The following is a 14,266-nucleotide window of genomic DNA, read 5'->3' as shown; positions in this document are numbered from 1 at the left end:
CTCTGGTTCTTGTTGATAATGAGATCCCTCTCCTGCTTCTCAGAGGGCTCATTTTATACACAGCAGGATTCCACTCCAGGGAACCTTTACCCAATTACTCACAGATGAATCCTCTGAGTCTCTTCCTCCACCCTATTACCAGACCCGTGCAGGGAAAGGTCGTTTGGTGGAGTTAGAGACTTTAGTTAGAAGAGCCATATTAAATAATTCACTGCCCCTGCACCATTGCAGACCCGCTCAGCGTACATCTCCTTACCTACATATCCATTTATAACATGCTGATTATTACTGCTATGGAATGACTGGGCAGGAAATAGTTTCCTCTTGTTACATTTTACTCGTGTATACCTCCCACTGGCTTCCTTTGCCTTGGCCATGCTATGCTGACCTGCCGCTCCCAGTGTTTTGCCTTCTCCTGCGCCAAAGTTAATCCAAATCTGCTCTCTAGTTAATGACTTTCCCTCCATCCCCCCGTGACGCTCGGAGAATATTTCTTTCTCCATGGAGACTTTTTCTTGCCTCTTTATAGTAGTGTTCTCACACAATGTCTGTCCTTTTGTGATTGAAGGATGACAGGATGTCGTCTCAGGTACTTTGGCCATGTTGTCAGGAGAGAACAGTCGCTGGAGAAGGACATCATGTTGGGTAAAGTGGAGGGCAGCGAAGAAGAGGAAGGTCCTCGAGACGATTGGCACAGTGGCTGCAACAACAGGTCAAGCCTAGAACGACTGGGACGATGGCCCAGACGGAGCAGTGTTTTGTTCTGTGGTGTACTGGGTCGCTATGAGTCAGAAGCAACTCAATGGCACTCAGTGTGTTAGTCTGAGAAACTAAAGAAACAAATCCAGAGACACCCATATGTATGAGAAAGAGCTTTATATAGAAGGGTAATTGTATATTAAGAAAACATCCCAGCCCAGTCCAAATCAAGTCCACAAGTCCAATATTAGACCATATGTCCAATACCAGTCTATAAATTCCTCTTCAGACTCATGCAACACGTGCAATAACACTGAATGCAGGAAGATCACAGGCCAGGGGGTGGAAAGTCTTGTGGATCCAGTGGCAGTGGAAGCAGCACAGCACTGCCGTGGGTCTACACATGACTCCTCCAGCCCCAGGGCTCTGGCTCCATAGCATAGCTCCATGTGGCTTGTCAGCAGGAAGACAAAGCAGAGAGAGATAGTCCGTCTGACCTCTAGTGAGCTATTTATCTCCAAATGAGCCTCTAAATGAGCTGTGACTTGATTGACACCCTTTTAATATCATCAGGTTGACACCAGATTATGTAACTATCAAAGGCACCTACCAACAACAACAACAATTTCACTCAGTAGCATGTCCTCCAGGTTCATTCTCCCTCCCCCGCCCCAGGTGCATTCTTGTGAGCCGTTTTGTGGCTCCATCGCTATCCTATATGTCAGAAGAATTTCTATCCTCCAGGAGAAGCTAGCCAACAGAGCCTCTAGAGTTTCTTCCTGCTTCATGATGTCATGGGCACAAGGATACTGCCTGCCGCCTGCCACGCAGAGTGTGGTCCTGGGACCTGCAGCATCAGCACCAGCTGGGCGCTGGTGAGAAAGGCAGAGCCTCAGACATCACCCTAGGACTATGGGAGGAGAACCTGCATCGCCACAATTTCTGGTGATTCATTGCACGTTGCCGTGTGAGAGGCATTGCTCTTATCATCCCCCAATAACCTCCTCTCTTCTCACCAGTAACTCCTGTTCTAGACTGACAAGAGCTAGATGTTTAAGGGCTTAGTTGGAGTGTATAAAAAACAAACAAACAAACAAACAAACAAACCCCACAGCCCTCAAGTCAATTCTGACTCACAGTGACTCTAAACAGGTTTCTGAGGCTGTAAATCTTCCCAGGAGCTGACAGCCTCATCCGTCTCCCTCAGAGCAGTTGGTGGGCTTGAACTGCCAACCTTGTAGTTAACAGCCCAATGCTTACCCAACAATGCCACTCAGGAACTTTTTGGAAGTTATGAACTTAGGGAAGAGTATTGATCTAAAATTAATGGAATAAAAATCAATACAAAAATAAAACAAAAAATGAACACAAAGAAAAGGAAAAACAAAAAAGGTAACTAAAATTGTGATCACAAATGATTCAGGATTCGAATAAAGCTGGCTGAGGGCTCTAGGTCATTCCTGGACATTGCTCAGACTCAAGGGCCATCTGTGGGTTGGGGCCTGGGTGAGGAAAGGGTCCACGAGGGCTCAGGGCCAGTCTCAGAGTGCCCTTCTGTGCCCACAGAGCGTAGTCCCTCCAACAAAATAAGTCTCCCTGGCTGGCCGGGGCTTCCTGGGAGCTTGCTGCAGGCTGAAGGGAGCTCACTGGGATGAGGAGTCTCTTTTTGTGGGAGGGCAGAGGGAGGCCTACGTGAGCTCTGGCAGGCTCGAATTCTGAGTCACAGTGCTGCAGCGTGGAGGGCGGGATGCCAGTCAGTCACATCGTCAGTAGGCATTTGTGCATGGAATCAAACATCATCAGGTTAATCTGTGCGGTGATGAATTGGGGTGGGAGCCATGCGAGAATCACGTGGTAAGGGTGCTCCCCCGGGCTGGGCTGCAGCCTGATCTGAGAATACCGAGGCACGGAGCTGAAGGCCTCTGCAGGGTCCAGAGGCAGATGATGGGAGGTTATGGATTGTCTCCCCTCTGTCAGGCTCTTGCAGGGGTGGGCATATGGCACCCCTGCCCCCTGTCCTTCAAGGAGCTGTTGGTCCGGCGGCGGGACGGGACGGGGGTGTGTGTGCTGGATAAATGCCTACATGGCTCTGAAATAAGGCGGTGGTCCCCAGAAAGCGTGGCTCGGTGTGCCTGGTGGCTTCACACTGTCACCAGAGTAAGTGTGTCTCCGTCTCAGGGAGCCTCCTGAAGAAGTCCTGCTCCCGAAAGGATGCTTCTGAACTTGACCAGGGCCTCCCACAGACAAGGCCTGGACAAGGTCTCACCACTTGCCTGCTTTCCAGTGGCTTCTTTTAAACATTCGTTCCAGCTATTGGCTTTTCAGAGTAGAACTTTTGTAAGTTTCCAGCGGATTTCCTCATTCTCACTTGTATTATTCCCAATTGTTTTTCATTTTTACAAAAATTAGAAGATATTTTTTCCTTATTAAATAGTCTCATTTTAAGTCTTATCCTTTCAAGTCTTTTAAGCTTTCTGGCTTCCTTGTGCACATCTTTTTTAATGATCTGGTGTTTTTGTGTTGGTTCCCTGTAATTTCAAAATTCTATTTTTCTGACTAGAAAAGTGTAAGGAATTTTCAATATGACATGTTTGGAAAATAGAAGAAAGAAGAAAATTAAAAGAGTCCTTTCAGTACCCTTGAGAGTCATAGAGGCATCTAGGATAGAGTAGAAAGGCTTCTGAAGCCATCATCTTCACAGAATCAAATCACATCCTTCTCCCATGGAGCAGCAAGGGGATTTGAACCTCCAACCTTTCCATTAAGCTGAGCGCATAATCAGGGCCCCACAAGTGAGAATCAGCTCAATGGCACAGCACCCAGGTTACCTACTGCTGCTATTTCATTACGTTCTCCTCAACCATTTTCTTTTTTAATTTATAAATACTTGTATGCATCTCTTTAACCCTTTTATCTACAAAAGGTGGGCTGCAAATATTTTTCTGTGATTTGGTATTTATTGAAAATATTTTGGGGGTTATTTTGTCACTGTAAAACTAGCATATGCTTGCTGTGAAAATGTCTAACAATACTGACAGGATTACAGCAAGCAGGGAGTCCTTCTCCCTCCCAGAGCCACCTGGTTGGTAACAGCTGGGGGCTGGAGGCTGCTCAAAGGTGCTTTGGAATAAAGGCCTGGTGATTGACTTCTGAGAAACCAGCTGCTGAAATCCCCACAGGCGCAATCCTAAGCTGATCACCATCGGGTGTCAGGAGTGACACCAACCCAATGGCAGCTGGCTCACCCCCCACCCCTGTCCCTGCTAAGATCCCAACCCAGAGGTAACCACTGTGTATACATCCTTCTAGACTTTCTAAATGTATTTCCCTAAATATTGTAACCAGTGGTTCTACCAGACTCACGATTTGCAACTTGCCTTTCTCTTTCACAAGGCACCATGAGCTTTTCTGAGGTTAAGCCCTGAGTGGGGTCGAGGTGGACTTTTGAAAGGACAACAGCCAGGGTGAGGCTATGGCCCCACACCTGGCACCCAGGAAGGGGAACTTGCCAGTCATGCAGAAAGATCCCAAAAGAAACTGCTTGTGTGGACCAGAGGCAAAGAGGATTAAAACCCTGTTTCAGGATTGCCTGGGCAAATGCCTGATACCAGAGCCACCTAGATTTGAGAACCAGCACAAAATTTGTGCTCTGGTGCCTCCCTCCTCTGCTTTATTTCCCTACAAGTACTGCAGGGTGTGGTTTCAGCCAGCAGTGCCAGGTGACGGCAGGCGGGGGTGTTCCCATGTGACTTTCCAGAATCCTGGTGCCCTCTCAGGAGAAGCTAGGAGAGCCAGTCTGTTCAGGTTGGAGATCTACCAGGAAGGATATTTTGTTGTGGTGATGGTTGTTTCATTTAAAGTCTCTTGGATGCCATTGCAATGATGATCACAACTAACCTTTACATAATTACAACGAACATGCACAGTTCTGAATATATGCTTTATGTATACCAACTGATTTAATTTCTCCAACAACCTGGGAAGACAGACAGGATTGTAATCTGATTTTAACTTAGTAGGATCGTACAGATAAGAAAACGATCGGAAATCGGGCAGTCCACATTTAAGCCCTGCTCTTCACATAAGTGCTACAGGTAGAGAAACGACCTGGATATCAGGACTGAACCATTGGATTTGAAGGCTGACAACCATAGTCCTGAGGGACATCCAGGTCAACTGGCAGCATCTTGTGCCTAATGGAAGGACATGCTCAGCATATGGGGTAGTTACATTATCTGTTGTCAATTTGAGACTTGAGTGAAGGGGTGGCGTTTAGTCTGTCAATCAGATCGCAGCTTGATGACCTCATTCAGAGGTGCTCAGGAGATAAATAGCTCGCTGGAGGCGGGACACACACACACACACTCCCTGTGCCAAGACATTACTGAGGATGAGCCTCATGGAGCTACACTGGTGCAGTCAGAAATCAGAGAGCTGGAGAAGTCATGTGGAGACCCACACCAGTGCTGGGATGCTTCTACTACCACTGGATCCACAAGACTTTCCATCCACTGGCCTGTGATCATCCTGTATTTGGTGTCATTGCATGTGTTGCAGGAATCTGAAGAGGACTTTAGAGAGTGGTATCTGACAAATAGGCTAATGTCAGACTTATGGACTTGATCTGGACTGAGCTAGGCTGTTTTCCCAATACTCAATTGCTCTTGTATATGAAGTTCTTTCCTATACACATATGAGTCTCTATGAATTTGTTTCTCTAGTCTATCCAGACTAACACACACTGGCTTGATTGCTTTGGAGGTCTGAAGAATGGCACCATGTCTCATCACCAGTAATGACCTTGCAGAAAGTCTGGGTCAATTCGGAGCTGTTCTTTCAAAGCTCAGCATGTTTCCATTCAACACTCTTTTTCCTGGTCAGTTTCAGGACCCAAGGCACAAATTTGCCAGCGACCCTTCTCATTCTTAAATCTTCCTTTACAATTCACTGATAAAATCCAGATAACTTCCTCATCTCTTCAATGGTCTTGGAGCACAAGTACCTGAATTTTGTCAACATTTTTGTCTCTTTGGAATGTTGACAGATATCTAGAATGATGTTTATCATCAACTGATATTTTACCTTTTATGAAATGAGAAAACCACTGTACACTTGAGTTTTCCCATAGCACTGTCCTTGTAAGCTGTGTTCAACATCATAACAGTTTCTGCAGCATTTTTCCCAAGCAGGAAACAAACTTTCACAGCTGCACTGTTCTCTTAAATCAGCCACCCCATAAAACGAAGTTAGAGTGAAACTTCTTTTATGAAAAATTCGCTGTGACCAGAGAGAACCTTCCCAGGAGACACCACTGGGTACACTAACTCAGAGCGAGTTGCTTGATGCTCGCATAAAGGGGAAAATGCATACCACCAAAGCTCTGCCCTATGGAGCCTTTTCCCAGTTTTTTTTGGGGGGTACCCGCTCATATTAACAGCATGGCTGCAGCAATGGGCTCAAGTGTAGAGACAATGGTGAGGATGGAGCGGGCCTGGGCAGTGTCTTGTTCTGTTGTGCTCTAGTGGTAGGACCGACTTGGTGGTACATAACAACGATAGATCCTAAAGATAATGTTTTACATCCTAGTCTGCTAAATAGCATCTAGGGTCTGAAAAACTTGCAAGTGGGCATCTAAGAAGCAACTGTTGGTCTCTTCCTGCCTGGAGAATAGGAGTCCTGTGTTAGACAGGGTTCTCTAGAGAAACAAAACCTAAATTCTAATAATTATATATATATTAATACAGATAGATATATAACGTAAGGAATAAGCAGTTAATTAAATTATAAAGCAGTACAAATGGCTCAGTGCAACTCACTCCGTGAGAGAGTTGTGAGACACTGGCAGTCCTTCAAGTCTTGAGGGCCGCCAGGTAGTCCTCTATAGAGCAATTTAGGCTATCTGGGCACAGGCAGCAAACAGCAAGGCAGGGCACAAACAGTCAGCCAGATGTAAATTCCAATTGTGTAGTGAAGCAAGTCTTGAAGGAACCTCAAATTACAGCGACACAGTCCATGGGTTAGGTTTCCCACAGGTAGTGTGACTTGCAAATTGAGGCACAGAACAAGCAAGGCAGCCGCATACTGGTCCGGTGATCAAAGAGCAAACAACAAGAAAGGCGAGGCTCGCCAAACCATTTATCTCTCTGCCCTTCAATTAATCCCACACATGTTTATCAGCCAGTTTGGCACAAAAAACTAACTACCAAGAAAACCAAAGCCTCAAGGAAGCAATTAGTCCAAAGGAAGAATGGCCCATTAACAAAAAAAGCCTGTTCTAACCTGAGACCAGAAGAACTAGATGGTGCTCAGTTCCCACTACCAACCACTCTTAAAAATTTTATTCTTGTTTTGTTTATCTTTAATCATTTTATTAAGTGCTCATACAACTCTTATCACAATTCATACATACATCAATTGTGTAAAGCATATTTGTACATTCATTGCCCTCATCATTCTCAAAACATTTGCTCTCCACTTAAGCCACTGGCATCAGCGCCTCATTTTCCCCCCTCCCTCCCTGCTCCTCCCTCCCTCATGAACCTTTGATAATTTATAAATTATTATTTTGTCATATCATGCCCTGTCCGACATCTCCCTTCACCCACTTTTCTGTTGTCCATACCCCAGGGAAGAGGTCACATGTAGATTCTTGTAATCTGTTCCCCCTTTCCAACCCACTCTCCGTCTACCCTCCCAGTATGGTCACTCTCACCACTGGTCCTGAAGGGATCATCCACCCTGGATTCCCTGTGTTTCCAGCTCCTATCTGTACCAGTGTACATCCTCTGGTCTAGCCAGACCAACCACTCTTAAGAATAGAAAATAATAGAATGGATTTTTGAAAAAAGCCAAAAGAAAAATATCAGACATTGCTCTGAAAGAGACTAGAGGAGATTCAGGAAAAAAGAAAATAAAGCAACGCACGAGCCGGCCGAGCCAGAACCGTGGGGCTGGGCTGGAGTGAAGGTGGCTACGAGCCCTCGTGCTGGGATGACAGAAGACGAACCTGATTCTAAGAGCCCGAAGGCTGGGGGGAGGGCTCCCCGAGGGCCCCCCCCCCCAGGTAATGCGGAGGCGGGTGAGCCCACCACCCTTCTTCAGAGGCTCCAAGCTACCATTTCCAAGGCCTTGCGAACAAAGTGGAGGGGATTCTGCAAGATGTACAGAAATTCTCAGACAACGACAAGCTGTATCTCTACCTTCAGCTCCCCTCAGGGCCCAGCACTGGAGACAAAAGCTCAGAGGCCAGCACACTCAGCGACGAGGAGTATATGTATGCTTATAAGTGGATCCGCAACCACCTGGAAGAGCACACAGACACCTGTCTGCCAAAGCAAACTGTGCACGAGCCTCGCCTGTTGCAGCCCACTCAGCACAGCCAACTTTGGCAAAGCCATCAGAGAGATTTTCCCTGACATCAAGGCCCGGAGGCTGGGTGGCCAGGGCCAGTCCAAATATTGCTACAGTGGCATACGAAAAAAGCCCATGGTATGTATGCCACCCCTGCCCGGACTTGACCTGAAGGGCCCCCGAGAGCCCAGAAATGGGCCCAGAAGTGACCCAGGCACCGCGGGATGAACTGGTAGATGCAGCCTGCGCCCTGACCTGTGACTGGCCAGAGCCAATCCTGAAACGGTCCTTCAGTTCCATCGTAGAGGTCGCCCGCTTCCTGCTTCAGCAGCACCTCATCTCTGCCAGATCCGCCCATGCGCATGTGCTCCAGGCCATGGGGCTTGCTGAAGAGGATGAACATGGCCCCCGAGAACGGTTATCGAAATCCAAGAGCGGTGTAGAGAACCTGGAGGGCGGAACCCGAAGAAATCAGAGGGACCAGCCCAGCCTTCCAAGGAATTGGAAGCCCGGGCTGGGCCTGGCCCCCTAGGGCGTGGAGAACGGGAGAAGAGTGTAGTCGAGAGCCCGGCCCCAGCAGCCAGTGACCCCCAAGCTAAGTCCCTGGTGGCTCGACTCCCTCTGCTCCTCCCCCGGACCTCTTGCTCACATATCCAGTCAATTCGAGTCTCTCCACCTATTCTGGCCCCAAGCTCTCTCAAGGCCCCTTAAAAGTGGCTACATTGCCTTTGCCCAGCAGGGCTGGGGTTCCTCAGGCGGCAGTGCCCATCATTAGCATGACCTTACCAGCTGTCCCGCCTTTTCCTGGGACTGGTGAGCTCCACCTGTGGGTCTCCCTCAGCCCGAAGCATGGAGAACAGGGAGGTAGGCACAGCCAGCGACCCGGGACCCCATGACAAGGGCGTCAAGAGGACCGCTGAAGGACCTGTGAGGGAGGCCAGGGGGCAGGGCCTGCCAACAAAAGCAGCGAAGCAGGATGGAGAGGATGTAGGAGCTGATGCCAAAAGAAGGTGGGGGAGTCCTCGATAAAAATCAGGTGGAAGCGGGGGAAAGGAATTCTAACCCCGGAGAAGTCAGCAGCTGCCCCCGACTCTGCCCGGTCAAGGTTACCACTGGAGACATGGCGCTCTGGAGCGGCAAGCAACTCCTCGGGAGGGTCGGAGGGGACAGGGCTAAAGGGTGAGGCCGAGAGGGGGACAGTGCTTGCCCAGGGTCAGGAAGATGGCGCTATTCCCAAAGGAGTAAGGGGCTCTAGTTCTCGACATGCCAAAGAAGCAGGGGAGAAAATTATTGTCACCCCCAAAGTGAGTGTCATCAAGGGCAGTAGAAGCCCCAAAAGAGGCCCTTCCGTTGGGAAAGGGAGAGGCAGAGAGTGCCACACAGGATAGCAAAGGCTTCAAGGGGCATGTGCTTCCAAGTCCCTTACCCCATGACTGGAAGGACCCCAAAGCAACCCCCTCGTGAAAGGTGGGGAAGAGAATTTAAGTGTGTATACATACATATGTCAACTCTGCCTGCTTAGTAGAAGCCCCTTTGCACTTGCTTCTCATTTGACCCATTCTCTGTACAGCTGCTGAGTCACCTCGTCTTGCCTCTGACCCCGCCAGCTTGATACCTTTGCCTTCTATGTCACTAACAAAACTCTAGTGACCTTCTTACCTGGATCCCTGTGCTAATCTGTGGGAAGATAGGGCTAGGTAGGATAAGTATGATGGATGTAAAGCTTAGGAATCTTGGTTTTAAATCATAAAAAAACCCAACTCAAACTGGCTTAAGAATCAAAAGGCTTTATTGTCACAGATACCTGTAAACTTCAGAGGTTAGGGTTGGCTCCAGGTGAAGCTTGATCCAGGAGCTCAGTCTATGTCAAAGTACCTAATTTATTTTATTCTTTATGCTCCACTTTCTGTAGGATCACCTTAAGGCCGGCCACCTCGTGACTGCCAGCGCTCCTGGGGTTCCATGTGCCCTCGTTAAGTGGGGGTTCTTTGTGACGGGGCTCCCAGCATAAGCCCTTTAGATCCACTCTGCTCAGGTCAGCCTGAGATATACATCCATCCCTAACCAATCCCTGTGGCCTGAGGACGATGCATGCTCATTTGCTTACTCTACACCATGGACTACACTGTGCTTTCTTTAAAAAGGCCAGTCTCTTCAGTCACCAGGCCTAAATGAAAACCGTAAGGGGGGAGTTGCAGAGGAGGATGCTGCTAAGAAAGACAAGTGATCAGCGAGACCTACTGCCTGTATCCATCATAGTCTTCCTCTTGATCGGGTCTCAGAAGGAACAAGAAGGGGGTCATTCCCCTTTAGGGACTCGCTCTCTAGGCTCCGTATGAAGAATGACAGTCCCTTGCTTCCATCTCTTCTCAGAGTGGAGCAGCTTCCCTTTCGTGTTTCTGAACTTCCCTTTTCCCCTCATTACTAGTACACCTCCCCCACCATCTTTCACCAGGACTAGTAAAGCTATTGACTTCCTCTTCATTTCATTAAATTCATTCTGTATCCCCCCCCCAAGAAAAGAGACTAGAGGAGCCCCAAAGACCATTGCCCTGGGTCAATGCCTAACTTGAGACTACAGACCCTTCTTGATGTCAGCATAGCACCATAAAGCAAACACTAACGCCCATGAAGAACATGCTTCCTAGAATAACCGACCACATGCGACTCACAGGACAGCATGTGCCCAAAGCCCAAGATGAGAGGGCAAGGAGGGACAGGAACAAGAAATGAGGAAACCCAGGGACGAAAGAGGGAGAGTGCTGACACATTGTGGGGGTTGCAACCAATGTTAGGGAACTCTTCCTCTGTGGATTATTGATTGGAAAACTAATTGGCTATGGAAACTTCTACTAAAGTTAAGTGTTAGAAAAAAAACCCAACAAATCGGATTGTAACCATGGTGCTACTCTGTCTCCCTTGCTAGTTTGTGTTGGCTTCTGCTGTCTGCATCATCTAGGTTTAACCCTTGGGCTCTTGGAGCAGTTTCATCCTGCACCATGCTGCTAAGGTGCGACACTAGCCGGAGGCTGCAAAGTAATGACCATGCATTGTTCCTGTCAGTCACCTCACAACCTTGCCAGCGCACATTGCCAATGGTCAGTCATGTCACAACCTCGTGAGCATGCATTGTCTTTTGTTTTCTGGTCAGGAGGCCTAACAAGATCTGAACTCACAGATCAGGCCTTGGCTGTCGCAGCCTCATTCAGGACTGTGGAGTAGAAGCTGGATCGAACCAGACATAGAGTATGAGCTGAGGCTGGTCATCTGGAGACATGGAGTAGATAAGCAATCCCTGTGTAAGGTCAGAAGGTGAGGTATGGCCAGTCCCGCCCCAACTTAGCCTGTGAGCTTCGGAGAACTACAGGACAGTGGATGGAGGCAGCCCACAGGAAGATCCCGCATGGGCATGTCCTCTTAACACATTGACCCTACACCCTTCTAAGCAGGGTCCATTTCAAGCTTATCACCTCCTCCCAGGTCGGGCTTGGGAGGGGCTGAGAGGCCTAAGAGAAGCAGAAGTACACACAGAACTAGTGTATTATTTTTACCCACTGCATGACACTCAATCACAAGGCTTTATCTAGTCACGAACATTTAGATTGTCTCTCTTTGTTCTATTAAAAGCAAAGCTGCGGTGAATAAATTCTACTAGCCTCCACTGAGCACTTCATTTTCCCCAGGTCTGCTTTTACATACTCCGGTACGTTGTATAGGTTTTATTACTAGGCAGTGCACGTTTCATGTGCATTGCCCCGCCCCCCGCCCCCTAGGCAGGTTATAGTTGTTATTGGTGGGGACTTGGGATGGCCTTTTAAATGCATACATTGTATTTTGATATTTCCAACTCGGCCACTTTCTCCTCTTGTGCCCAGCTTGGCAACAGTAGGGGTCCTTGTGGGTTAGAAAGACCTGTCCTTTAAGAGTATGGAAGTACTTGCGTACATTTTCTTTTAAAATGTACCTGTTTTTACCCACTCAATGTGATTAAACATTCTGTGTTTGTTTGTTTGTTTACTGTGAGAGTTCCTTTAGCACACTGTATGTGAAAACTGGACACTGACCACGGAGCACAGAGAAGAATGGATGCATCCGAATGACAGTGTTTATTGAAGAATATGAACATTTCCATGGATGGTCAGAAGAACAGGTACATCTGCTTTAAAGAAATGCAGCCAGAATTCCCCTTAGAAATGAGGATGGAGAGGTGCTTACTGCGAACACGTCATCAGGAAGGGACCAGACGTTGCAGAGGGTAAAATAGAGGGTCAGCGAACAAGTGGAAAACCTTCAACCAGAGGGACTGACACAGTGGCTGAAACAATGGACTCAAACGTAATGCCAATTGTGAGCAAGGCACAGGACTGGGCAGTGTACATAGAGTTACCACAAGTCAGAACTAACTCAGTGGCATCTACCAGCCACAACAGAAAGCTCAGCTTGATCACCCAAATTGTTAGCCACTGGAACCGATGAAATGTATTGAGCTGTCTGTCTCCCCTACCATGATGTGAAATCTACCTTGATAATACAACAGATTCTTCTATTTATTGAATCTCTTTTCCAATTTTCTCTCCTGATTCATTGATCTGTTGGTTTATTCCTGGATCAGTACTAGGACTTTATTTCTTATTAGAAAAGCTATAAAGGCTTATTACAGAAAGATCAGCAAACACACAGATGCAAATACATACACACATAATAAGCAAAACTCACTTATGATACCATCTACAGATAAGTATCGATTTTGCCTTGGTGTCTATTGCTGCAAGTGACTTAATTTATGTGAGTGTGTATAAATATATATTCATAAAGTAAGTGCCATACAAACAGTTATGTAAACATTTCATTTTCATGATGTATCAGGAGTGTTATCAGTAAAAAAATAATGCTTCTTTAAAAACTTATTGTGGAATCCCCCAATACAATAGCACCTCGCCCTGCTAAGCAGCCATTGCAAGATACCCATCTTCCCGACATGATCACTGAAGACAGCCGTGTGTGTAAGCAAATGGGGTGAAGAAAGCTGATGATGCCCGGCTATCAAAAAAAGATATAGCGTCTGGGGTCTTAAAGGCTTGAAGGCAAATAAGCGGCCATCTAGCTCAGAAGCAACAAAGCCCACAGAGAAGAAGCACACGGCCTAAGCGAATACAAGGTGTTGAATGGACCATGTAGCAGATACAAAGGAACAAAAACAATCATTGTGTGATCACCTTCCTCACATAATGACTGAAGACGAAAGTGTGCATAAGCAAGAGTGGTGAAGAAGGCGGATGGTGCCCGGCTACTGAGAGATATAGCGTCTGGGGACTTAAAGGCTTGAAAGCAAACAAGCGGCCATCTAGCCCAGAAGCAACCGAGCCCACACGGAAGCAGCACACCAACATAGGTGACCATGAAGGACAGAGGAGACCAGGTCTCCAACATCAAAGGTGGGGTGGTGGTGAGAATCACATCACCGTGAAAGAGGGGGAGTGCATGATGGGGACCCAATGCCCACCTGTAGAGAGCTGAACACCCCTTCCAGAGGGGTAGTGAGGAGGAGATGGGCCACACAGGGTTCAGTGTAACAACAATGAAACTCAAAACCTTCCTCTAGTTCCTGAACGCTTCCTCCCCTCCCAATCATCATGACCCCAATCCTACCTTGCCTTGCGGAGCTGGTTGTACCAGAGGATGTACAGCGGTGCAGTGGGGATCTGGAGGCACAGGGAATCTAGGACAGACGAACCCTTCAACACCAGCGGTGGGAGTGGCGACACCAGGAGGGAAGGGCATGTAGAAAGGGAGAACCGATCTCGGAGATCTATGTGTAACCTCCTCTCTGGGAGATTGGCAAGGGGGAGGCGGGTGAGGGGAGACGCCGGGGAGTGTAAGATAAGATATAATAATTATTTATAAACTATCAAGGGACCAGGGGTGGGATCGGGGAGGGAGGGGGATGGGGGATGGGGGGAAAAAAAGGGAAACCGAGCTGATTCCAGGAACCCAAGTGGAAGGTGAATTATGAGAGTGATGAGTGCAACGAATGTATAAGGGTGCTTTGCTCATTTGATGTATGTACAGACTGTGATAAGAGCCTTATGAGCCCCAATAAAAAGATTTTTAAAAAAAAGAAAATGATTAGGGCAAAGAATGTACGGATGTGTTTTATACAATTGATGTATGTATATGTATATGTATGGATTGTGATAAGAGTTGTATGAGCCCCTAA

General features: G+C 47.5%; 1 pseudogene; it reads left to right on the top strand.

Moving 5' to 3' along the window:
- The first annotated feature begins 7,689 nt into the window (after nt 1-7,689).
- On the top strand, nt 7,690-9,513 carry LOC142455956 (DNA-binding protein RFX5 pseudogene; annotated as a pseudogene).
- Nucleotides 9,514-14,266: the final 4,753 nt, after the last annotated feature.

This window comes from Tenrec ecaudatus, chromosome 9, assembly GCF_050624435.1.
Source record: "Tenrec ecaudatus isolate mTenEca1 chromosome 9, mTenEca1.hap1, whole genome shotgun sequence".
NCBI classification, from domain to species: Eukaryota; Metazoa; Chordata; class Mammalia; order Afrosoricida; family Tenrecidae; genus Tenrec; species Tenrec ecaudatus.
This window is presented reverse-complemented; position numbering and strand designations above follow the sequence as displayed.